This window comes from Mus caroli, unplaced genomic scaffold (assembly GCF_978045245.1).
Source record: "Mus caroli unplaced genomic scaffold, Mus_caroli_1 scaffold_12, whole genome shotgun sequence".
Taxonomy (NCBI): Eukaryota; Metazoa; Chordata; class Mammalia; order Rodentia; family Muridae; genus Mus; species Mus caroli.
In genome coordinates, this window is record NW_028227267.1 from 116,400,882 (window position 1) to 116,425,959 (window position 25,078).

The window sequence follows — 25,078 nt, forward strand, 5'->3', positions numbered from 1 at the left end:
TGAATGGTCCAAAGCTGATATCCAAATGGAAGCTACATAGTATTTCACAGGATTGGATGTGTTTGCAAGTAACTGTCATGTATCCATCTGCTCCTCTGTTAAGTATCTTTTGGTGTCTACATTGTTCCAGTTTCTAGAAGGTGCAACTCCAGGCTTCAGAGGCCTTCAGCAATCTGTAAAAAAAATGCAGAGAAGTGATTGTGGAGTAGTCAGCCCCAGTGGATACACCTATAATGCAACTCCTGCAGCTAAGGATCAGGGAGAAGCAGGGGAGCGTGGGTGGAAAGCATATAAGCTGCTGTGAGATCGTATCTCCTAGAAATAACAGGAAGGCTGTACTCATGATACATCGACATATGGCTGCCGAAACATCATAAGGTTCAACATGTAGTCAAGGAACTACAGACATCTAAGGAACTTGGAGAGATGGAGGAAGAGTCCTTCCCAGGGATGAGCCCCTAAGTGGTTATCTACTACCAAATGTCAGCCCCAAATCGTATATGTATAATCACATTTATATACTGAACACACACACACAACACACACACACATACACACACACAGAGAATGAGGGAGCAAGAAGGTCCGTGGTTGGGGTTGGAAAGAGGAAAGGGGAAATATGAGGCAATATTTTAATTTAGGCATCTATATTACATGAAGGTAAAAAATTTCCCACTGTGCCTATGTGTTCATTACTTATTGACATACTCCAGTATTTATTGATTAATTTATGATTCAATAAATATTGATGTAGTATTTATATGCTAGGTTCAGCTCAAGGTGTTAGCGATTCTATAATGAATAAAACAAGCTGTTTCACCAAGCTTGTACTACAGGGGTGGGTGACAGCAGAAAGCAGGTATTAAGCAGAAAAGAAGCAAATGTAGTTACCCCACAAAATGAAAATAACACAGATATAGGGTGGCCAGGAAAGGCCTCTCAGGGAGGCGGCCTTGGGGAGGGACTTGAGTGACAAGAAGGAGCCAGTGATGTAAAGATCTAGGGACTCTCTTTCTGCCACAGGAAGCGGGTACCGAAGCATATGAAGTTTGAAGGTGGGGGACGAGTGTATGTTGTTTCGGAACACTAAGAGCGCCATCTGGTTAGTCGTATGAAGCTAGCTAGGGTAGGAGGCCGCCAGTGCTCGAGAAGTACTAGCTTTCAATGCTGCAGCAAATGCAGGCCCTGGGGATGAGCGCACAGGAAAGTGGCTCTGCCTCTGGTGCCTGGTTCTTCTCTAAGGTGGCCTCCTGTGATTTCCTCCTGTTTTCCAAGCTCCTTCCACATCCGATGCTGCTGTCCTCTTCTATCCAGAAACTTCCTCATTTCAGAAACTTCTCCCCACCCTCGTGCACTTCACAGCCGACTCCTCCCCACTCTGCCTGCTCTGGTGTGGGTTTCTCACAGAGTTCCGAGCACCCTGACACACGTCTGGATTCGCTCTCTGTTCAGAACCAGCTTCTGGGTGGTCTTTGATCTCAGTTTCTCTATCAGCATGGCTTCCACCTTCCTGATAAAGCAATCTATCTCAACCCGCTTTCAATTGCTTCCATGGACCCAACTCTTCACTGTGTTCAAGGGCTCTGCACTGTGGCTCTACCGTGCTTCATGTCGGTGGGTCTGTGCATCTGGAAGGGTCCCTCTCACTTCCGGGACTAGCTTGCTCCTTTCCCTGCACTGCCTCCTCCTCCTCACGCCCCCACCCGAATGCCTTCATGAGCCCCGCCTTCTACCTAGCAAAAGCACTCTTTTTCTCCCCTAACCGACTTGGCCTAGGTTACTCTATCATACAGGTGCTCACTGCCTTGGCTAGGTTCCTTTCAGTTTAGCATCCATTACATATTTCACTCACCTGTCTTCTCTCTGTGAGCTCCAGCTTATTCACTCTCTAATAATTCTATAACAATAGCACGCACAATAGTGGATGTTTAAAATTTGATAATTGAATGAGTACGCTTTGTATGTCTGTGTGAGAGGGATGAGAGGGACTGGCCAAAGATATAAGAAAGGATTGTCTAAATGCCAACGATTGTTTTGAAGATAAAAGGTGCTAAGGAAAGCAGAAGATGTCTATATTTACTGCCACACCACCCCCAGCAGCTAAGAAACAAGGAAATGTGGTACCCTTAAGCAGATGAGTTGATAAGGAAAATGTGGCACTTCACTCAGGGGGTCTAACGTGAGTGGGTTGTGCTGGGGAACAATGGAGGGCAGTGGGACAGGGGAGTTAATAATCACGAAGTTTAGTGTGAAAATGCCATCACTTTCAATGCTAAATAAATGAACGTATAATAAAATCACAAAGTCCTTTGATTAAATAGTATATGCTAACTCACCGATTCAGGTGCCAAAGGCTGTGGTGGAGGACTGTTTCCCCTGAGTCCATTAAGCACCAGACAGATAAGTTGCTATGCACAAGACTGATTTAAGTGTGGAGTATAACAGGCTATTCTTGAATCAGAAGTAGGGCATTCACCAAGAAAAAGGTTTGCCTCTCCAACATAGGGAACAAAAGGCTGCTCATAGCTGAGCCTCAGAACTCCGGGCTTTGGCTTGGTACTCATTCTGTGTCATGGGCCATGTGCCTTCCACGGCAGACAGTACACTGACGTTGGGGACTTGGGGTTACTTCTATTTCTGGAACTCCAGAGAAAAGAGTGTTGTAAAGGCCAGTACTGTTATTACTACTGAAATGCAGAGTTGAATATTTTTTATCAAGGGTTGTGGGGGTCAATCAGATATAGTAGTTTAAAAAAAAAGAAATTATTGATAGTGATTTAGAATAGAGATACATTCAGTCAGAAAGAAAATAAGGGCTAGAAAAGGGGAAAATGGCAGAATGCAGGGCCAGCTTGAAGGATTACCTTTCCTTGCGCTCTCTGAGAAGCACTGTAGCTCAAGGGGTCTTGAGGGGTGCCAGAGTGTCCTGAAGAGTGATTTATTCCTCTGGGCAGATGGCAGAAGTTCCAAATTCATCACTCTCGACGTTGGCCCTATCTTCAGCAAGCCTTTTCTGTAGGTTCTTCGGATGGCACTGGCATAGGCTTTTGTTTAAATCCAAAGGGGGCAAATGAAGGTTTCTGTGGCCCAGACACTTCTTCAGAGGTTTTAAATTTTGTCTGGTAAAGCCAATGGGTTTCTTGACTCTGTCCCATGACAGATAAATGTGCTTGTGTGTGTGTGTGTGTGTGTGTGTATGTGTGTATGTGTGTGTGTGTGTGTGTGTGTGTGTGTGTGTGTGTGTGTATGGCTGTTTTTCATGCATGTATGCCTGTGCAGTATGTGTGTGCCTGGTGCCTGTGGAAGCCAGAAGAGGGTGTTAGATTCTCTGAAACTGGATTTACAGATAGTTGTGAGCTGCCATGAAGGAACTGGGATTTAAACGCTGGTCCTCTGGAAGAGCAGCAAGTGCTCTTAACTGCTGAGCCATGACTCCAGCTCCCAGGCTTGTGTTTTTATTAGTGGAGTAAAATCGACGCCAAAGCTTAAGGAAATCAGAAGGGATGGTTGCTTGGCAGCTCAGTTCCCTTCAGCCGGCACTTTCAGCTCCCACAGGACTCTTGATTCCCTGTTACTTGGAAATGCCATTAAGATGGCGCAGATGACTAAAACAGGGAATGAATCGTTGAGCGAATGCAGAGAATGCGAAAGAGACCGGAACATTTCTGGGATGTTTCTAACAGAGCCTCGATGCAGATAATGGGGAACTGGGGAAACAAAAATGCTGCGCTCCCAGAATGCCTTTCAGTTACAGGAGGTCAGGAACTGTGTGGGGGATGTGGCTGAAGCGCTTAGGCTCACGCTGAGTATGCGCACACTCTCAAAAACTGGAAAAGGTGTTGCAGACTTAAAAAAAAAAAGAAAAACACAACAAAAGCAAAAGCCGACACATCCCAGCATCCCGTGTCTCAGAGCTAGCACTGGGTGTGGTAGGCGTGACTGAGTGTGGTGCCTTCGAACAGGACATTGAGGGATGGGCAGGGAGCGTCTTATGGGATTTCTTATAACCCTTGGTAGTCATCTTATTATTTTGGAAATTGAATACATTTTTTTCAGGCCACTGGAGCTAATTAATACATTTGGTAATCTGCTACTTCATTAAGTGAATTCCTTTAGGAGGTCATGAAGCTTTAAAATGTGCATTCTAGGGACGACTCTCTCACTTTTCAGGAATAGGGACAATAGTCATGAGTTGTGGGACATTTACGACTTAGCAGACACTCGGCTCACAGCTTCCTGTAATCCTCTAATCTGTACACATATTCTTAGTAAGACCTTTCCTAGCTCACCCCCATCCGTACCATACCTTACTTCCTATCCTTCAATGCAGTTTCACAGACTCCAGCTGTTCCTCTGGGATCTTCATCTCATATTGCATATAATATGTAAAACCAAGAAACACACACACACACACAAATCTGCTCCCAGGGAATGAGTTGTTTTAAAACCTATTTGCCATGTAGCCAGACCAAAATGTCTTATATAAGTTAGAATGCAGTTAAAGAAATTTGTTTGGGGACTCTAATTTTGTCAGTTTTAAATCCAAGGAGGTACGTGCACATCTGCTCGGGTGTTTCTCTTTGTATTGATGTTAAGTTTACTTTACTCCATTTTTATCGAGGTTTAATTGACAAAGAAACTTGTATGTAGGATCAGTCACATGACTCAGTGGGTAAAGGTGCTCTCTACCAAGCCTGGTGCATGAGTTTGCTTCATGGGATTCACTTGGTGGAAGGAGAAGATTGATTCTCACAATTTGTCCTCTGGAATCTAAATGCATACAGTGACACGCATGCGCGCGCGCGCGCACACACACACACACACACACACACACACAGAGGACATGTACACACACATACATATATACACATGTACACACACAGTCATATACACATACAGACACCCCCCCCACATGCACATACATATGCACACACACACACGCACTAAATTATTTTAAAAGCATTCAAGTTCACGTAATAAATGTGTACAGTGCAATGCCTTGATACAGTCCATAGTCTGAGAAGATTGCCAGCTGGTGCTGAGTCACGCACTCATCACCTAACCTACTTACCATTTGTGTGCATGGAGTATGTGCCCTGTCAACAAGTTTAAATGTGTAGTACAGTATTGGTAGCTTTGGTCTTTATTAGGTATCCAGAAATTGTTTACTTTAGAATCGAAAGTTTATTTCCAACATGAATGTTGGAGGGCCCAACATCCCCTCATGGGTAAGGAGCTGCTGCAGGTGATGGCTGCTACGGAAGGAGTCAGTTCTCTTTTGGGCTCTTCACTGCGCATTTGCTGGTGGGCAGCTTTGCTCTTGCACACATACCGGAGGCACTAAGTGAACTCATGGGTTTAAAATCAGAGAATAATGAAACTGGGAAGGAGAAGTTGGGGGGTGGGGTGGGGTACGAGAAGAATCAGAGGGGAAAGAGGTGGATTTGATCAAAGTGTGTTGGATATATGGATGAACTGTTGGGTAATGAGGAAGAAAGGATGAGAAAAAGGGAAGGAAGGGAGAAAGGAAGGGAGGAAGGGAGAAAGGAAGGGAGGAAGGGAGGGAGGAAAGAAAGAAAAGAAGGAAGGAAAGAAGAAAGGAAGGAAGGACGGAAGAAAGGGAAGGAGGGAGAAAAAAAGGAAGGAAGGAAGAAAAGAAGGAAGCAAGGAAGGAAGGAAGGAAGGAAGGAAGGAAGGAAGGAAGCAAGGAAGGAAGGAAGGAAAGATCTCTGTTTTTTGCCAGATCCTGGGCACGGTGTTTTATTCTGTTACTGTAAGCTTACTTTTAGGTTTATCATTTTATTTTTAATTCCCTTTAGCCTCTCTTATAACAGTTATTTATCATTCCTATTAGGTAAATTGATCCCATTTTCAGACTTTAATTAATGTTTTGCTATTGACTAGACTTAGAGGTCATGTGCTGCCCATGGAATTAATGTGAATATTATGTTGAATGGTTATTTTGAAATGCAATTTTATTGATTCCAGATACCAAGTCCTTCCTTCTTTCAAGAGAGCAATACATTGGAGGTAAAAACGAAGCTTTTACTATTAGTAGCTCAACATTTGTCTGCTAGTTTCAAGGATTTTCTCTTTGGAAATGTCAAAACTAAAAAGGGAAACAAAAATAGCATTAACAGAGCCACGTAAGAAATTAGATTATTTGAGGATGTCATGTTAGAAGATTGAACTTTTTTTTCCCCAGATTTCCCTGCTTCCTGAAAATAGCAACGAGTAACAGAAAAAAAAATCTTTAATGCCATCTTTGAGCTCCCTGCGTTCTGGAAAGAACTATGGTATAGCTTGAAGGTTGAAAGAGGGAGCAAGAGGAGAGGAAAGCTCTTTGCAGAAATATTTTATCTTTTCCAGAACATCATCCTGTCTCTGTGCATAAGTACACTCCCAGTGGCATGCTCGCTCCATCTCTGCAGCTCTGCATATCTTCAAGCGTGTCCATAAATTATGTCAGGAAGGAACTACAATCTTGTCCTGAATAACGGCAAGCAGCATCACACATTGGGCCGTAGAGCTTGCTGTAAAATGTGGTCCTGGGTGATCATGCTGCCCTTTCTCTTTTAGGACAATAAAGATTTCATAGGAGTTCTCCATGAGGGTGGTCCACGCCACTCTTTCAGGGCTATTTGTCATCAAGCTGATTCCTGAGCAGTATCTCCTAGCTGTTTCTGTAAACTCTCGCCTGCCTCCTTCCTTGTAGATGCTCACCGATGGCTTAAAGTACCTTTTCCTTCTTGTGCCTCAGTTTCTTCCTTTGCCAAGCTATGATATCATTGTATTGTCTGTGTCAAGTAATTATCAATGTAAGTAAAAGAAAACACCCAAGGTATCTCAAAGCTGTGCCTGCCACATAGCAAAAGATAAGACTGGATAAATGCTAATGCAAGCTGTATGTTCTCCTGTACAGCCTTGAGATTATAGATCCTAGGAACCAGATGACTTCTTTTCTTCTAGATCCAGTTTTACTTCCGTTCTTTCCATGGAGCTATGGTGTAATTTTGTGCTGTCTGAGTGTATTCCTGGGAGTACAGGTGTGCCTGAAAATGAGAGAATGATTTAGTTTGCAGTGTCATGCTGTATTTGCATGCGGATGGTTTCCTCCATAGAGCCTAGGAAAGATGTTGGAAGTTTGTACTGGTGACCCCAGCACTCCTAGGAAACTGCCTCCCTCTCTGTTGTCCAAATCCGTCTTCTTTGGTTCTGACCACGCCCATCACTTTATTACCTGTTAGTTGCTCTGCTACTCTTGAGCTGGCTTGGTTGGATGGTGACCCACGTGGATAGTCCACTGGGTTTTGACTAGCACTTCCCAAATCACCTATTCTCAGCGTCCTCTCTGCTTTCGATTGGTTGTCTGAAATTCAAGTCAGGTAGGAAGTGAAAAGGTACTATGTAGACTGAAATCTATACAATATCCCTGCACTGCATATCTTCTTATATAGCAAAGAGAACAGATACCTGTCCAGGGCTACAGAACTGATGTGTGATTTACTGGGTTTTGACAACCATGTTGGTGACGGTTGGCAACTTTGGTAAGTATTTGTGCAGCCTGGAGCACAGGCTTAGTAAAGTGCTGTGTGAATGGCCCCTGAAGGGGATGCTTGTGCCCATGGAGAGAAGTTCCTCAGCTGCACTGGGTGTCACCAGGGAACCCTTCCCAAGAAAGCTGTTATGAGGAGTAAACTTAGGAAGGCCTTCTAACCAGGGCAATAATCAAAAGAATAGCTTCTACCCAGCTAAATGAGTATACAACTAAAATTAAACTTTCTCAGAGAAGCCACCACTCACAGTAGCAGACCTTTCATCTCTTTTTAGGAACAGAAAGTGTTGCGGATGGGCCTGGTACTGTTTGAATTTTGATGTTAACTCTGTCTCCTGGGAGGGGTTGTGGACAAGGAGTGAGTCACCTACTCCGATGGTTTCTGGTGAACCAATCCCCTAATGATTAAAGGAGCCAGTCACTGGGTGAGTTGGAGGGACTTCTGGGTTGGATGGAGGGAGAGAGGAAGCAGGAGAGAGTTCGGTCATTTTGGAAGGGGATAGAGTGAGAACAAGATGTAATTGCAAGTGTCTCCCAGTTTCAATGGCGGGTCCTTCAGGATTTAGATTTAATAAGGCTTACAAGTTAGGATTTATTTGTTGCACCCGGTGATTAAGTTACCGTTGTTTCTGAACTAAGTTTGTGTTGCATTTTCTTTCACGTGGTGGCTTGAAGGGGGGCTGTGTCAGGATTCCTATATGTTTTCAGTTCATGTGGGTCATTCTCAGATTTCTGACAGGGCTGCAGACTTATAGCCTCACAGCCAACCCAGGGTATTTACATTGAGAGAACAGATTTGAGAGGGTGGCTTTCAGATGGCATATAATCTAAAGCCAGGACATAAGTCAGATGTAGAATTACAAGTCTTTTCGTGAGGACGGATGACAGTGTCCTATCTTAATGATATAAATGATGGACTGGGTATTAGGTCTATCACGTGTTTCTGACACCTCAGTGAAGGGCATCCATGCATTTCAAGTCCCTGAATATAATGTCTTCACAAACTACAGACCGCACTGAACTTCATGCTTTCTCTCAAACACGCTCCCCTTAAGATCAAGCTTTCAAGCTTAACTTTACAAGGATAGCCCAGCCCCATGTCTTCTTCATGTCTCATGGACTTGTGATTGGAGCCCAAAGATGTGCTCAACTATTGGAAAGTAGTGGTTGACTATAGTGACCCCCATAGTCCTCACATCACACAAATGCACAAGTGTTTCTTGATTTAGATTTTTTTCTCAGCCCTTTTGGTCATAAGTACACACAAGTAAGTGACACATAGGATTGGTATGAGCAGTACAGTTGTAGCTATGAATAAACCACCAATTATTCAGCATTTTGAATTGGTTTATTTGAAGGAACCAATTCAGAGAGTCTTGTAGAAACAAATTAGAGGAAACTTAAAATAACACCAACAGGATTTACTAAATGATTTTAATGGGATCTAGAAGGCTAGAATTGTGCTTATGGGCTGGAAGAATTGGGGTAGTGGCTATTTATGTTACATTTTGGTAAAGAACTTGTATATGTTTATCCACATCCTAAGATTCTGCAGGAAATTGAACTTGAAGATGATAGGTAACTAATCTGTCAGAGAAAATTCCAGAATGGTCTAAGATTTAGGCTGTGGCATGAATATTGCTAGCTAACCAGGTTTACAGTTAAAAATCCGTGGTCAAGTGCACAGCAGAAAGGCATGAAAGACTTGCAATTTGGTAAGTAAAAAACACCGTAAAATTGTGGTGGCTAATGATGGTTATAAAAGATGTTTGTGTCATCATGAAGAATCTAAGCACTTTATATTTGGACAACAGGGACATTGCTTGAGCGTATCTCAAGAATTTACCTGTTCACCTACTGCAGGCGTGGAATTATAAAATAGAAAACACTTTGGAAAACCCACCATTAGGAAGATGATGCCTTCGGAATGATTCCCACAGGAGTTGTTCTACCATCCTGCCCAACATAACCCAAAGCCACTGTGGTCCAAGCAGTTTTGGCAGCGACTCTGGCTGGCAGTAGGCTTTGGCATTCCCCATGTGATGTTTGTTGTGCGGTCATGCAGAACGCAACGGTTATGGACCGTTGCATTTTCTCCACAGATTTTAGAGGAGACCAGGAGGTCAGAGAATGTGTGACTCAGTCAGATTTCCTGCAGACAGACCTTGACTGCGTGAAACATGAAGCTTAAAGGCAAAGCATTAGCTGCAGGAGAGACCTGAAGTTGCTGGAGATGTTCACTGGGAACATGGAATGCCTGTTAAGGAAACAGATGAATAATGAGTGGAGCCAGCCAAAATTATAATGGGCCTGTAAACACAGAGGTTGAAGGGTGGGGCTGTGCAAACCCTTTGGAGCTCATCTCATAACACTGTAGTCCCTGGATATTGGGCATGGGCTCAATATATATATATATATATATATATATATATATTGCTCTGGGTTCTTCTATCCCTGATGCCAACACCTCATCCCTCCCCTTTGGATTAGAAATTCTTACTCTGTTCCATTCTATGTTGGGTATGTAAATTGATATTAATATTTTAGGGGCTCATAACTAAGCATTGCTTTGAATATCAGAGATTCTGTAACTAGGAGTTTTAACTGTTGGAATTGTAAATATTTTGGAACTCATGTTGCATTACGAGCTTGCACTCATAGTGGATATGTTGCATTATGAGGAAATGTCTCCCATGGCCTCATATGCATAACATTTGGCCCCTAGATGTTGGCATTATTTGGGGAAGAGGGGGCTTGCTTAGCTGGAGGTGGTACCTCTGAAGATGGATTGTGTATTCAAACTCTTCCTGATTTAGATGCATTTAGACCTGGTTTGGAAGGCCATCCCTGGTCCCCAGGCTCTTCCTCATGCTCTGCTTCTCTGCTTGCATGGCCTGCAATTCACACTCCTTTGCCACACACTCACACTTGGAGGTTTAGTTCAAGTGCATGGCCTGTGGGGGGGGGGCGCTCTGAAATTAGGAGACAAAATATATCTTTCTCCTTCAAGTTGTTCTCTCCGGTGTGTGTGCTTTGGTCACATCTATGCAAATGATCTGAGAGACTATTGCTGAACTTTCAGCATGAGGTCATTCTTCTGCACCCCGATCTCCTTTGCTATCCCCATTTAACCATTTCATTATGCTGCCTTACCTAACATTTAGTAAATAATGAACTCACTTATTTAGTATGTCCCTTTTCTCACTTCTTTAGTATGTCTGCTTATTGAATGGATGATCACAGACTGTACCTTATACCTGATACAGCTCAGATACCTCTAACCTTTCATTTTGAATTCTTCAGACGTTAGCTTGTGTTCAGTATGTGCTCCGACTTGGCCTTGGCCTGTAATTCTCATTCGTGCATAGCATGGATCCTGTGATCACATTTACTTTTATGTGTTCTAGTTCTATATGGGGCCTGTTAGGACAAAGCCCAAGCTAAGAAACGTATGGCTGCGAGTTCGTGGCAGGTGGCCGTGGTAGTCAACCTGGGTGTCTCTGAGATTAGAGACACAGTTGATGAATGACAACAGGCCAAACGTCTATTACCTCACCCCAGCTGTGCACGGGGCTGGGTATTTGTCCCTTGTTCAGCTGCTCGCATGCACCTGTTTCACTCTGAGCTCTGGCGTGTCTCAGAATCACTGATGTTGGGGACTAAACAGATAGAGCGATTTGGGACCCGATGGAAGGAGTGAACCTTCTCGCCTAAAAGGAAGCTCAGCCTGCAAAATGGCATCGTCAGAATTTTTAGATGAGAGCTGATCTGCCTTGCAATTAATTAGCTTCCATTTCAGATTTCTAAATTCCTCGCATGGAGGAGACCATGCTAGATTAGCCTGTTTGGAATCATGAAAACTTCTACCCCGGGGTTCGATGACTAATATTGGTCTTTGCTTGAGAAATCCCAAAGAAATTTAACAAAATAGGAAAATTTAAAATTTTATATGGAAGGTAAAAGTCCACCATTTTTCATGGAGAGTTATGTTTTGGTGCCTCTGCGTGACTGGTGCTACATTAAAATTTAATTCCTATTGCACTGGATCCCTCCCAGTGCTCAAGACACATGGCCCCATGAACCATATAATACATTGGTGTTAGTGTTCTTTTGAATGTGGTGTTTTAGATCTAATCAGAGGATTTTAAGCAACAAGTGCAGGGCTCTATAGAGTTTTATAATAGTCTCCAAGTACTGTGCGGGGATCATCTGAATATTTTTCATAAAGTTGATGAGAATGAATATTAATATTTATTAGGTAATAATAGCACAGTTTCATTATATACCTTAATATAAAATCACTTTCCTTATCTATGTAGGTATATGTATATATATATATATATATATATATGTATATATTAAGAGTTGAACCTGTTCTATGTCATAAATATGCATGGTGGCGCACGCCTTTAATCCCAGCACTCGGGAGGCAGAGACAGGCGAATTTCTGAGTTCAAGGCCAGCCTGGTCTACAGAGTGAGTCCCAGGACAGCCAGGGCTACACATAAAAACCCTGTCTCGAAAAACCAAAAAAAAAAAAAAAAACAAAAAAAACCAACCAACCAAACAAACAAACCCTTTAAACCATTTATCAAGTGCTTGCATCAAAGATGCCCTCTTAAAATTAAGAACTTGGATAAAATGAGAGATTATTTTTGAAATTAGAATTGCGACTGTCTGAACGTTCCGAAGCGTCTGGGTGGACAAACCATCCCAGAGTGTGTGTTTTACTACAAGTATTCTAAGATTCACTTCTGAACGTGGCTGACTGCTGTGACACACTGCAGCAGCTATAAAAGATTATTTCACCCTTAAATCCTTTCTTGAATGTCTTTTAAAGAATGAATTGACCTGACACCAATGAAACTTTTTATAATGAATCATGGCAGGGAACAGCATTTAATGCCTTGATGTCCCATGAAATGACTCTGGGGCTTGAAGGGGGAATATGCTTTCTTTATTCGGGTACCCCCTCACATCCATTTGAAGTTCCCTATCAAAAGACTTAATGCTTTTTAGCTTCTGTCCCTTTGGCAGCCGGCTTCCTTTTTGTGTAACTGTACTGATACCATCAAATACCACAGTCCTTCTTTCCCGCTCCGATTATCTACAGCCGTCAACACCACTGCCCGGTCTCCATGAGTGCCTGTCTTAGCCTCCATCCCACCAAGTTACAGCATTCGGCTCACTGCCCAGTAATTTTCACATCAGTGTCTCTCACATAATTCTGAGATACTGGATTGCAACGGTGCAGCTGCTCCTATCCAGGATTCCACTAAGGTGGCAAACGATGTTGCTTTCTGTCCTGCAAGACCCTCCTGAGCGCACAGGTAATTTCCATCTCTCTTTGGCTGCTCAGTGCTGGGGAGCACGCCCAAGGCCTCACAAAGCCAAGCACACACTACCCCTGAGTACTTCTCCAAACCAGGCTTTTCACAGTTTTAGGAAGTCCACTTTCATTTTGATTTTCTGGGGACTTAGGACTGACACACTCAGGAGACTGCTTGGGTTCCCAGAACAGGAAGTCTGGAACTTTTCTGGAGGCCACGCCCACATGCCACAGCCTCTTTCTTCCCCAGCTGTAGTAAAGATAATGGCAAACCTCCTATGGAGAGCCTGTCTGCCAGTCCCTCACCCTGTGTGGTGTTCACAGGTGTCAGACAGCAGGAAGTAAATGTTAGATCCCAGGCCAAGCCATCCACAACCCTTTCAGCCTTCTTTCTCATAGCTCATTATGGGTTCCTGCTGCTAAACAGAGAGACACACATCTCCCCCTCAAATGGAGCCTGTTTGAATGCCTTTGAGTATATCGGTACTCTGAACTGTGATGTGACTAATAAAAGAGGGTGGTATTAAAGCTTAAGATAGGTATCGTGTTAAAATGTCACAAAATGTAATTTTGCTTAAAATAAGCACATATCAAGCCATGGAAAGCCTAAGTGACTGTCAGCCGCCGATATACTTCTATTTGTTGACTTCTTTTTCACGATTTCAAATATATGCCATTTTCGTAACTATAAAATAATATCACACCTCTTGTCCTACCTGTCTAAAAATTCTTAGTTCATCTGAACTCTCAGTTTTGAAAAATATATTAGTTTACAACTTAACTTTTCACTTAAAACACTATGATGCAAGCCGTTGCTAGCTCCCTGGTAAGAGCCCAGTGGAACATATATACCACACATTTTTGAATCATATTGCTGTGGGTACGATTTGAGACTGTGATCTTACTGTTGCAAATGAAGTTGTGTTGTGCATATTATCTTTAAGTACAATATATGTAAGTGATTATATTTATAGGATGCATTCTTGGAGTGGGATGTGCATACATTTAATATTATAATAATCTGTCCAATGCCCTATGGTTCAACTGACTTCAGAGATATCTTCAGTCAAAGGCTCTTTTCTTCTTTTGATGACTGCTAGGATCTGATGATTTGGGCATGCGTTTCAATTTAATATGTTTGATTTTGAAGAGAACACTACACAAGAGAGACATATTTTTTTTTCTTATTTACCATTTAAATTGCTATTTTACTCAAAAACAGTGGTGTTAAATCCTGGAAGCCCTTTATGTTTAGAAATTAGATAAATATCATATATTTATTTCTTGGTGGGAAGGCTATTCGGTGAGCTGAGAACCTCTGTTCACTCCCATTATGTTTTTAGTAGTTGATACCCGAGAGAATAAGGTAGACTTCCTCCATACACAGACACGTTGCAAGCATAGAACTTTCAGAGCAGCGCTAGAAACAGATTTTGGGGGAAGGTGGAAATACATTTTTTGTTATTATTTTCTTATTGGTCTTTTGGGGTGTGTGTTGTGTGTGTGTGTGTGTGCGCGTGTGCTCTCAGAGTTGATGTTCTGCATCCTCTTTGATAGATTTCTACCTTTTTCTTTGAAGCAAGGTCTCTCAGTTGATCCAGAATACCATTTTCTAAATCATACTTTTCCTGAGTTTATTACTACTCCTGTGAATTTCAACATTACACAAAAGGTAATTTATGATTTATCAATACAACTTGAGACAATGCTACCATAGCACTTTCAGCTGTAATTCAAGTGTGTTTGGTGTGTGGTTTTGACGGTAGCAATGGAGATGGGATTCGGAAATTGATAGAAGAATGTAACTGGCAGTGTGGGTTCACTATAAAGTGTCTCCATCTTCCAGCTGTTAGAACTGAGGAAGGAGGAGCTGATGCGAGCAAGCTCAGGTTAGCGTTAGTTGGAGTCTTACTACAATGAGGTCCCTCCCACTGAGCGTCCTTGCTACCCATGCAGGTAGGGATGGAGGTATGGAATAAACATGATTGTTCAAGGTATGCTTGATGCTTTTTGACTGTTTTGATAGCTTCTTACAGGAAAACAATTCCTGAGATACTGTTTATCCCTAGACTATTTTCCAAGTTTGTATTCTGTTACAGACAAGAAGCCATGAGAATAGATGGATTTAGTGATAATAAAAATGTCTGGTGTTTATTTGGCGAGAACTGGTAACCATCAAATAAGAAACTGTTGGCCCTGGCAGTGTCAGCGTGGTTTGTGATGTCTGTCTCCATGGTGCCTCTTACCACTTCTCCCACAACTCCTATGGCTTCGAACACTTCAGTCTTTATCCATCCAGACTAGGCTCTGTCTTCAGGCATGGGGCCCCTGCTCCGTCTGCACTGTTTAGGCATCTATGCCAGTTACCACTTCTTAAAGGCCATTCATGAGTGTTCCACAGGTACGGTAATGGTGGCTTTACCTTTATGTAGACACTTCATCACACCATCCTCTTCAACTTCCTTCACTGGATTTACAATGGTGCAGCATGTCATACCCATTCACTGCTCTTCGGCTGCTGACTGCCTATCTTCTGGGTCTTGGTTATTTCTCTAGGCCCCAGCAAATGTTCAATACATTTTCACGGAGCAGATGAACACACATGGTCTCTTGGGTACTCTCAGGAAATTTCTTCATTCATATGTTTACTTTCTTGCTATCCAAGTATAGAAAAGCCTCTCAAATCCCTTGTTTAAACACACACACACACACACACAAGCATACACATACACACATTTACACAGTGGTGTGTGTTTATGTGCATAATATATATGTATATATACATACACATATACAGGCACACACATACACATGCACATAAACACATTTACACAGTGGTGTGTATGTAAAAATATATGCATATACATTATATGTACACATATCTATTTACATATACACACATATGAAACAAATGAAAGATAGTTTATCACAGACCCAAATATGGGTGACCATGGCCTAGGATCACAGATTCAGTTTACATCAATTCCCATGTCTCAGTATGATAATGTCATAAAGTTTTTATAGTACAGGAATGAAGAAAATTCTAAGTTAAGACACTTTCCAAATACATTGCTAGCAACAGCAAGTAGGTGAGTTTCAGCAAATTAGGAAGATTCGTTATAGGTCTTACGTGCTATCTGGTGACTCTTAGCTTTTAGATTAGTGGAGGCTAGTGGCTTAGCAAGAATACATTTTCAAGGTTTTTTAATAGGCCCAAGGAACTTAGGTCAGATGGAGAAGTGGGAAACCATGTAGATACATGTGTTTATATGAAAAAAAAAACACATGAGCATATTGTATATATGTATGTATATATATTTATGTGTGTGTGTGTGTGTGTGTAATAACAATGAAAGAAATAGAGGCAATGAATATGAGAGAGAAAGAGAGAGAGAAAGAGAGAGAGAAAGAGAGAGAGAGAGAAAGAGAGAGAGAGACTGACTGCTGTGAAAGAGAAGGGGAAATCAATGTAAGTATATTTTAATTAAAAAAAAAAAACCTAAACCAAAAAAAAAAAAAAAAAAGAAACAAACAAACAAATCAGAGACAAAATGTTGTAGGCCCAAGTTTAATTAGCTTAGTACTCTGGTTAGCTTTCTGTCAACTTGACACAAGTTAGAACCATTCGAAACCTTAATTGAAAACAATTGCTTCTTTAATATTGGCCTGTGGGCAGGCCTGTTGGACATTTTCCTGACTGGCAGTTGATGTGGTAGGGCGGAGATCATTGTATGTGGTGGCACTCCAGGCTGGTGGTTTTGGGTGCTGTGCCAAACAAACCAAGCTAAGCGAATGCAAACAGTGGGAGCAAGCAGGGCACTAAGCCGCACTCCTCCGTGGCCTCTGCTCCGCTCAGGGATCCCTCCGTGGCCCCTGCTCCGCTCAGGGATCCCTCAGTGGCCCCTGCTCCATTCACGGATCCCTCCGTGGCCCCTGCTCCGCTCACGGATCCCTCCGTGGCCCCTGCTCCATTTACGGATCCCTCCGTGGCCCCTGCTCCATTCACGGATCCCTCCGTGGCCCCTGCTCCGCTCAGGGATCCCTCCGTGGCCCCTGCTCCGCTCACGGATCCCTCCGTGGCCCCTGCTCCGCTCAGGGATCCCTCCGTGGCCCCTGCTCCGCTCACGGATCCCTCAGTGGCCCCTGCTCCATTTACGGATCCCTCCGTGGCCCCTGCTCCGCTCAGGGATCCCCCTGTGGCCCCTGCTGCGTTCATGGGTCCAGGCACTGTCCCTGACTTGAGTTCCTGGCCTGACTGCTGTGGATGGTGGACCACAGGCTGTAATCTGAAATACACCAGTTCCTTCCAAAGTTGCTTTTGGTCACGGTGTTTCATCACAGTAATAGAAGCCGTAACTAAGACACTGAGATGTAGTAAAACAAAAACTTTCAAAAGCAGAAATCATTTTCTGTCGACCCCTGCTGGTTTGGGCTTGTTTGGGGGGACTGCCTGGATAGTTCAGCAACCCCTGTTCTCACACCTATGGCCTTCATAGGTCCAGGAGAGTAAATGTAGTTTTTTTTTCTACCTTCTTTCTTCACATCGCCCATTTAATTGTGTGTTTGTAATGTCACTATTATTCTCGCCAACATTTTCATTTTTTTTCTCTTTTATTGTATATTTTGTTTATTTACATTTCAAATGTTATCCCCTTTCCAGGTCTCCCCTTCAGAAACCACCTATCCCCTCCCCCGTCTCTACGAGGGTGCTTCCCCACCCACCCACTCTCTCCTTCCTTCTCCCTACTCTGGGGCCGCTCCAGAAATGAACACCAATGGAAACAGTTCCATTTTTTAACAGTAGGGCTATGATTCACCCGGTAAGAAACTTCTGGCCTAGAGGTTTCTGGGTACTTTAGCGCAATCGATGATCAGCCCTCAGTCAGCCTTGCATGCCCACATTTTGCAGACTGACACATCCTCCTCTCTGGGCTTCAGAGCATGTGCAGTGGACAGCATCTTAGCTGCATGCTTTGTGTTTATGTAAATAGCCTTGTCGAATCTCAGTTCAGTACCTTTCTGGAAAGAACTACCTATTCCAGTTTCCAGGGAAGAGAATTACGGACCTCTTTTAGATTGTAAAAAAAAAATCCAACCCCCTGACCCCCACACAACTTTCTTATTACAAGAACCTTTATTTTCTTCTCCAACGGGGGAGAGGAAGATAATAAAGTGGATGTGGCTTGGATTTGGATGTATGACACCGTAGGTACTTTCCTTTTATATTGCATTTCTGGGAAACTTAAAATTTTACACTCAAGTTGCACAGAACTCACCTAAATGTCCGCACATTGCAATGATATAGTGCGCCTCCTCTTTCTCTCTCTCTCACCCTCTCTTTGTCCAGAAAACACAGAACCTTTTATAGATATTAACTTGCAACGACCACGCAGCATGAGATAAATGGGACCTGCAAAGTTGCAGGAAGGACGGGCCATTTTCCTGGCACCATAAAATATGCCAGCAGCTGGCAAGGTCTGCTAATGTCACAGTCTCTCATAGCAGAGTAGGTCCTGTTAGTAGGTCTTGCCACTTGGATGGAACAATCTAGTCGAATCCATTAAAGCATGTGGTTGGATACAATCAGTTGAATTGGTTGTTTCTGTCAGCTACATTAGTGGGAAACTAACGTAAAGAAAACTTAAAACCTTTTTTGTAGCATTTTTTAAAAACATAGTATAAAAGACTTTGAACTAAATGCAGACATGAGTTTTAAAGTTCTAGGTACTAAAGCAGTGCATATCGGAAAGTATAGGATGACCCACACCAGACACATTCCAGGAACTTATTGTGTGTTTTATTGTGGCTTGGATATTGACAGAGAATCATTTTTTTTAGTAGCCCAGGCTGGCCTTACACTTGGCTTGTAGCCCAGGCTAGCCTTGAATTTTCTTTAATTCTCTCATTTCATGTCAAGATGACAGTGTGAGCCACTGTCCTAGTTTTCATTTTGTTGCTGTGATAAAACACTTTGACCAAAGGCAACTTAGGACAGGATAACATTCCGTCTGCACTGATAGCTCAGGTCCATCATTAAGGAAGCAATCCAAGGCAGGAACCTGAATGCAGAAACCATGATGGAATTCTGCCTGCTGCTTTGCTCAGCAGGCTTCCAGCACACTCCAGGCCCACCTGCTAAGGATGATGCTGTCCTCAGTGGGTGACGTCTTCCTACATCAGTCCTCCATCATAAGAGTCCTTCACAACTGTGGCCCTGCCCTCTGACCTAAGCTGTCTCTCAGCCAGGGCCCCCTGGGAAGGCTCAGAGCAGTGTCATGTTGTCTCTGAAGCTCACTAGGACAGCCACCAGGCCTTTCATTTCTTTGTTTTGAAATTTTCTATCAAGATAAAAAAATCTGTTTCTGCTGAGGATATTTTGGTGGTTCAAAAATTAAGGTCATATTTCACTTGTTTTATTCAAAAGGTATGTACCAGTAGGACCTTTCTGACGGTTTTTTAAAAAAAATGTGAAATTAGAGAAAGTTAAGAAAATTCTTTGAATTTTATTTACAGATATAGTATATACACTCAAGTTCTATAAATGTGGGCATCTGTTTTTTTTTTTTTTTATTTCAATGCGGAATGAAATCCATCCAGGTTTGAACGTGGGTCTTAATATGTTACATTACTTACAGAATTTGAAGTATTTTGGTGTGTTGATTGGAGACTTTTTGGGGTGTAAATGGAAAAGAGGTTCAGAAGCAGGACCTCCAGAAAATGAAAGCACAAGATCACAGATGCAACATAGCTTGTGATTTCAGAGATGAGGAATTCCATTACTGTTGATAACAAACCAACATGTTCAAATAATAGCATCTCATTTTTCATTCCTCCATCTAGTGCCTACATTAACTATTGAAATTGTATTTTCTCTCTCTAGAATCCAAAGAGAGAAGAAAATTTTACCACCTAAATTTATTAACTTGCACTGCTAAAGCAGATGGTATGATAGGAAAATATTGATTTTTTTTTGTACTGACAGAACAGCTGATAACTTATTTTTGGTTTGACTTAATGTGTAAACTGTGAGTTAGGTCAAGGGATTTTTATGCTATTTTGTACAGGCTTATCTGGAACCTTACAAATATTGACTTGTTAAAAAAAAAAGAAAGAAGAAAGAAAGAAAGAAAGAGATCAACCCACCCCCACCTCTACCCCCAGACATGATTTTTAACCCCTTAGGATTTCACAGGACAGCTGTAGTAAAAAATTATTAAAATACCAGCCTGGAGTTTCTACCCCAACATTGGTTATTTAGTTCCAAGATGAAAGACACATTCACAGCCTATATATTTATAATATGCCTTAAGCAGCACAAGAACTGGCCTGCTGTCTACCCTCTGTGCTGTTAGATTCTACTTTCCTATTGATAATCCCAAATTATTACTTATTATGTTTCATCTGGGCTGCTCTTAGCCCCAACTGGGCAACCCTTATGGCCGTATCCTCCTCTTTCTTAACCCATGGCAGCTTGTCCTCCTCCTTCCCTCCTCATGATCCTCTCTCCCCAAGCCCACCAATCCTCAATCCCACCTATGCCTCTTCTGCCCAGGTTTTAGCTGTTGGTATCTTTATTTACCAGTCACAATTAACTGGGGGCAGGTTTCCTCGGTGTCTTTCCTTCAGACTCCTCTTTGGGGTAACCAGTCTTGGGGGCCCCAAATTAGCATCAGAATACAAGTGACATTAGGCCAACCCACTACAGACAGCCACAGATATTATTTAAAATTTTGTTCCTTTGTATATGTAATTGACATCAAGTTCCCATCATAAAGCTGTAAAGAAGCAGGTGCCATGGGGACATCCTCACACATGACTGTAATGAGCGGGTGCTCACGTGCTACGGGGGCATCTTCACACACGACTGCTTTGTGGAGCCCTGTTCCCTTGTTTCCCTGTGATTTCTTTTTGAGGATATATTCTTAGCTGTTCTGTCTTAAAGATTGTGCTGCTGTGAAGTCTTTATTTGTCTATGTGTGCTGCGGCAGCTGTAGTGACAGCCAGGTAACTTAATTCAGAGCTCCTCGGCCACCTTTAGCGGACTTCTGACTGTAAATGAGTTGGCTTCAAAATCTCTGTATAACCTAGGCTTATGTTAACTCCTGCTTTTTCTGCATCAGCCTCCCAAGTGCTGAGATTATAGTTGTTTAGGAATCTCTTTCCCTGTCCCTGTCACTGGGTTGGGGTTTGAGGTTTAAATGCCTCATGACATTTTCAGTTCACTCTCTGTTTGGCACTTGTGGTTCAAGATGTGAGCTCCTAGCTTCCAGTTCCAACTCAAGCCAGTACATATGCCTGCTGCCTGCTGCCAGGCAGATCTACAGCTGTGGAGTCCAACCATCTGGAACCACAGGCCCCAAGAAGTTCTTCCTATGTTGCCTTGGTCATGGGGTTTTATCCCGGCAACAGAAGAGTAACTAAAACACATCCATTTGGAAAATTTACAGAGAAGTCGCCACACACACAGACATATACACATAGACACACACAAGCACACACATACAGACACACACACAGACACACACACAGACACATACAGACACACACAGACACACACACACATACACACACACTCAGACACAGACACACATACACACCACACACACACACACCACACACACACACAGAAACATACACACACACTCAGACACATACACACACACACACACACACACACACCACACCACACACCACACACACACACAGACACACACACAGACACACACAGACACACACAGAAACATACACACACACTCAGACACAGACACACACACACACACACACACACACAGTTCTTTCTCAGCCTGCTTCTCAGCTTACCACTGTTTTGGAGATTGATCACTTAGAGCATGCTCAGTTTTTCTTTGCTGTCCTCTGATCTGTATTGTATTGAATTAGTAGACATCTCTTTTCTTGGTGATGGGTGAATATATTTTTAAAATACAAACAGGTATGTTGTTCACATTCTCATATACACACATGAGAGAGCATTTTCTCCAAGACATCTAGCTTGGGGCATCATTGTTTGACCTTTGACCTTTCTATCTTTAATTTTACTAGTTATTAACAGATTATTCTTTCAGTTATACCTAAGTCACTCATGTGCGAGGATGCGCCTGCTCTGGATTCTTACCAAGAATTCATACATTGGTGTGTAATATGGCGCATATGAAGTAGTATCTAATCATAGTTTTTATTCTCAGATTTCTATAACTAACAAGGTTAAATACATTTTCACATGTTTATTAGTTGTTTATGTTTTTCCACCAATAAGCTTTTCATGGCCTTTGCCTATTTTGGTAGTGATCTGTGATACTCATTGTCTTAGTTAGGGTTTTACTGCTGTCAACAGACACCATGACCAAGGCAAGTCTTATAAAAAACAACAACATTTAATTGGGGCTTGCTTACAGGTGTAGAGGTTCAGTCCATTATCATCAAGGTGAGAGCATGGCAGTATCCAGGCAGGCATGACACAGGCAGAGCTGAGTTCTACGTCTTCATCCAAAGGCTGCTAGTAGACTGACTTCCAGGCAACTAGGGTGAGGACCCACAGTAACACACCTACTCTAACCAGGTCACACCTATTCCAACAAGGCCACACCTCCAAGTGATGCCACTCCCTCGTCCAAGAATATACAAACCATCACACTCATTAAGAATTTTTCACTAGAACTGTTCGTTTCATTTCTCTTATTAACTCACTCTCTTTACAGAGATAGAGTTTGCCAACCTGGGGCCATTAAAAGGACCCCTGGGAACGTTCCTTTCAAGTCTTTCTTGCATTTGTTCTTCGGTGGCTGTTTACTTTCCTGATTTTTATAAAGCACATGCTACTAGTTTATAAGTGTGTATCAGCTGGGTTAGGATCCTGAGTTACATTCATTTGTAAATTCATCACTTATTGAAGCTTGCATTTGGTGCTAGGGTTGATGTGGATAATCATAAGGACAACCATGGCACAGTTGCTCATTTATATCCAAGTCCCCAGGAGGTATATCATATCCTCTGTGGCCACTTCTCTCCTGGGATGTAGCCCCTATGTTGGATGATTTTCCCCAGATAGTTTGAGTTCTTATAGCGAACACTTGCCATCTAACAGTAATTAAAAATGTTTTTTTGAGACAGGGTTGGGCCTGGAGATTTAATACCAGCTGGCATTGAGTTCCCAGCTGTGCACCTACCTCTGCTCCCTGAAGGCTGTGGCTGCAGCTGTGCACCACCTTGTTTTTAAAGCTTTATTTTAGTTGGATATGGTGTCAAGCACCTACTAATATGATCACTTGGGAGATAGAGATAGGAAGAGTAAGAATTTAATGCCAACCTTAGCCACATACTGAGTTTGAGGCCAGTCTAGGCTGTAGAAGTATTCGCTTAAACAAACAAACAAACAAACAAACATCCAAACCAACCAACCGTCCAACCAACCATCCAACCAACCAACTAACTAATCAACCAAACAAAACTCCCCAAACCATGTGTCTTAGTCAGGGTTTCTATTCCTGCTCAAACATCATGACCAAGAAGCAAGTTGGGGAGGAAAGAGTTTATTCAGCTTATAATTCCACGTTGCTGTTCATCACCAAAAGAAGTCAGGACTGGAACTCAAGCAGGTCAGGAAGCAGGAGCTGATGGAGAAGCCATGGAGGGATGTCACTTCCCTGGCTTGCTCAGCTTGCTTTCTTATAGAACTCAGGACTATGAGCCCAGGGATGGCACCATCTACAATGTGCCCTCTCACCCTTGATCACTAATTGAGAAAATGCCTTACAGCTGCATCCCATGGAGGCATTTCCTCAAGGGAGGCTCCTTTCTCTGTGATAACTCAAGCTTGTGTCAAGTTGACACACCAGCTAGTACCTAAACCTAAGAATCAATAAATAAAATTAAAGCATTATTTTTTTTATAGATTGTGTACTAACCACACTAGGCTTTTGTGGGGGCTACCATCTCTCAAATATTGTTTTAAAGGGATTTGAATATTCATCTATAGAGTGTTGTTGTTCTTCCACACCACAGGCTCCTCCCACCCCCACCCCACCCCCGTCTCAATTACAGTTTCCTACGGGCAGTTGGAATCCAAATATATTAAAGAGGAAATTCCAAAATAAATATTGCAGAGGCTTGTATTTGCACACCATGTTGAACATTTCACTTTGTTTGGCTACGGCTAGTCCAGCATGTGAATGCTCCCTTCCCACACAGTGTCCATGCTGGGTGTACTGTCTTCCTAGTGGTCTCCCCGCACCTTCCTTGGCTATCAGATCAACCATCATAGTGTCATAGTATCTCTTTTCAACTAGGCTTTAGTTTATTTAATGGTGGCCCCAGCATATGAGAATTAGCATGCTGATCACTCAGATATACCAAAGAGAAGCTTAAACTTGTTCTTTTGAATGAAAAGATGGACACTCTTGACTTGATGATAACAGGATAAAAAAATGTGTATTCAGATTGCTAAGATCTGTGGTAAGAAGAAGCCTTCTGAATGAGAAATTGCCAAGCAAAGACTTCTGTGTTAATTTTGCAGTCTCACCTCAAATTGCAAGTTACAGCTCTGGTATATGAAAGATGCTTGGTTGAGATGGAAAATATAAAAAAAATTGTGGGTTGAGGAAATAACCAACCAACAATGTTCCAATTAACCATGGTGTGTTGTTTCTGCTATCAGTAAGTCAGTATGAAGGATTCAGCGAGTGATCCCTCAAAACAGGTGGCAACAAACCATTTATTGCATGAAAGAGTGAATCATGAAGATTCAGAAACAGATTTGGGCTGAAAATATAAGAGTTCTTGGAGAGGCTGCGAGACAAGAAGGTGGAAACGCCTTCTTGCTGACATGCCTAGTGAAGAGGTGAAGAATATGCTGATATGTGTTAGCTGGAGGGACTCACGGAGTTACTCACAGGGGGAGGAGAGAGTGAAGATACGAAGCAGCACAGCATTTTGAGGGCTGCCAACCTTGGCTGCTGCGTTTCAAACTTCACAGGTACGAAAGGACAAACTTAGGGATGCAATCCTCAGAGACTGGGCACTATACCCAACCTGTGTCCACTGAAGACTTACAGCCTCCATGGCAGTGTTTGACTGAGTTGAAAGAAAAAGGAAATGACCCTTGATTACAACATTCTTTCTAAACCGTTTCAGCCAAAAACCCTCGAAATGTTGAGGCTCTCCAAATATCCACATTGTTA

At 42.5% G+C, this 25,078-nt stretch overlaps 1 protein-coding gene across 1 annotated transcript in view; it reads left to right on the plus strand.

Moving 5' to 3' along the window:
- Hs6st3 (heparan sulfate 6-O-sulfotransferase 3) overlaps window positions 1-25,078 on the plus strand; it is a 731,388-nt gene that overhangs the window by 122,985 nt on the left and 583,325 nt on the right. The window lies entirely within an intron of this gene.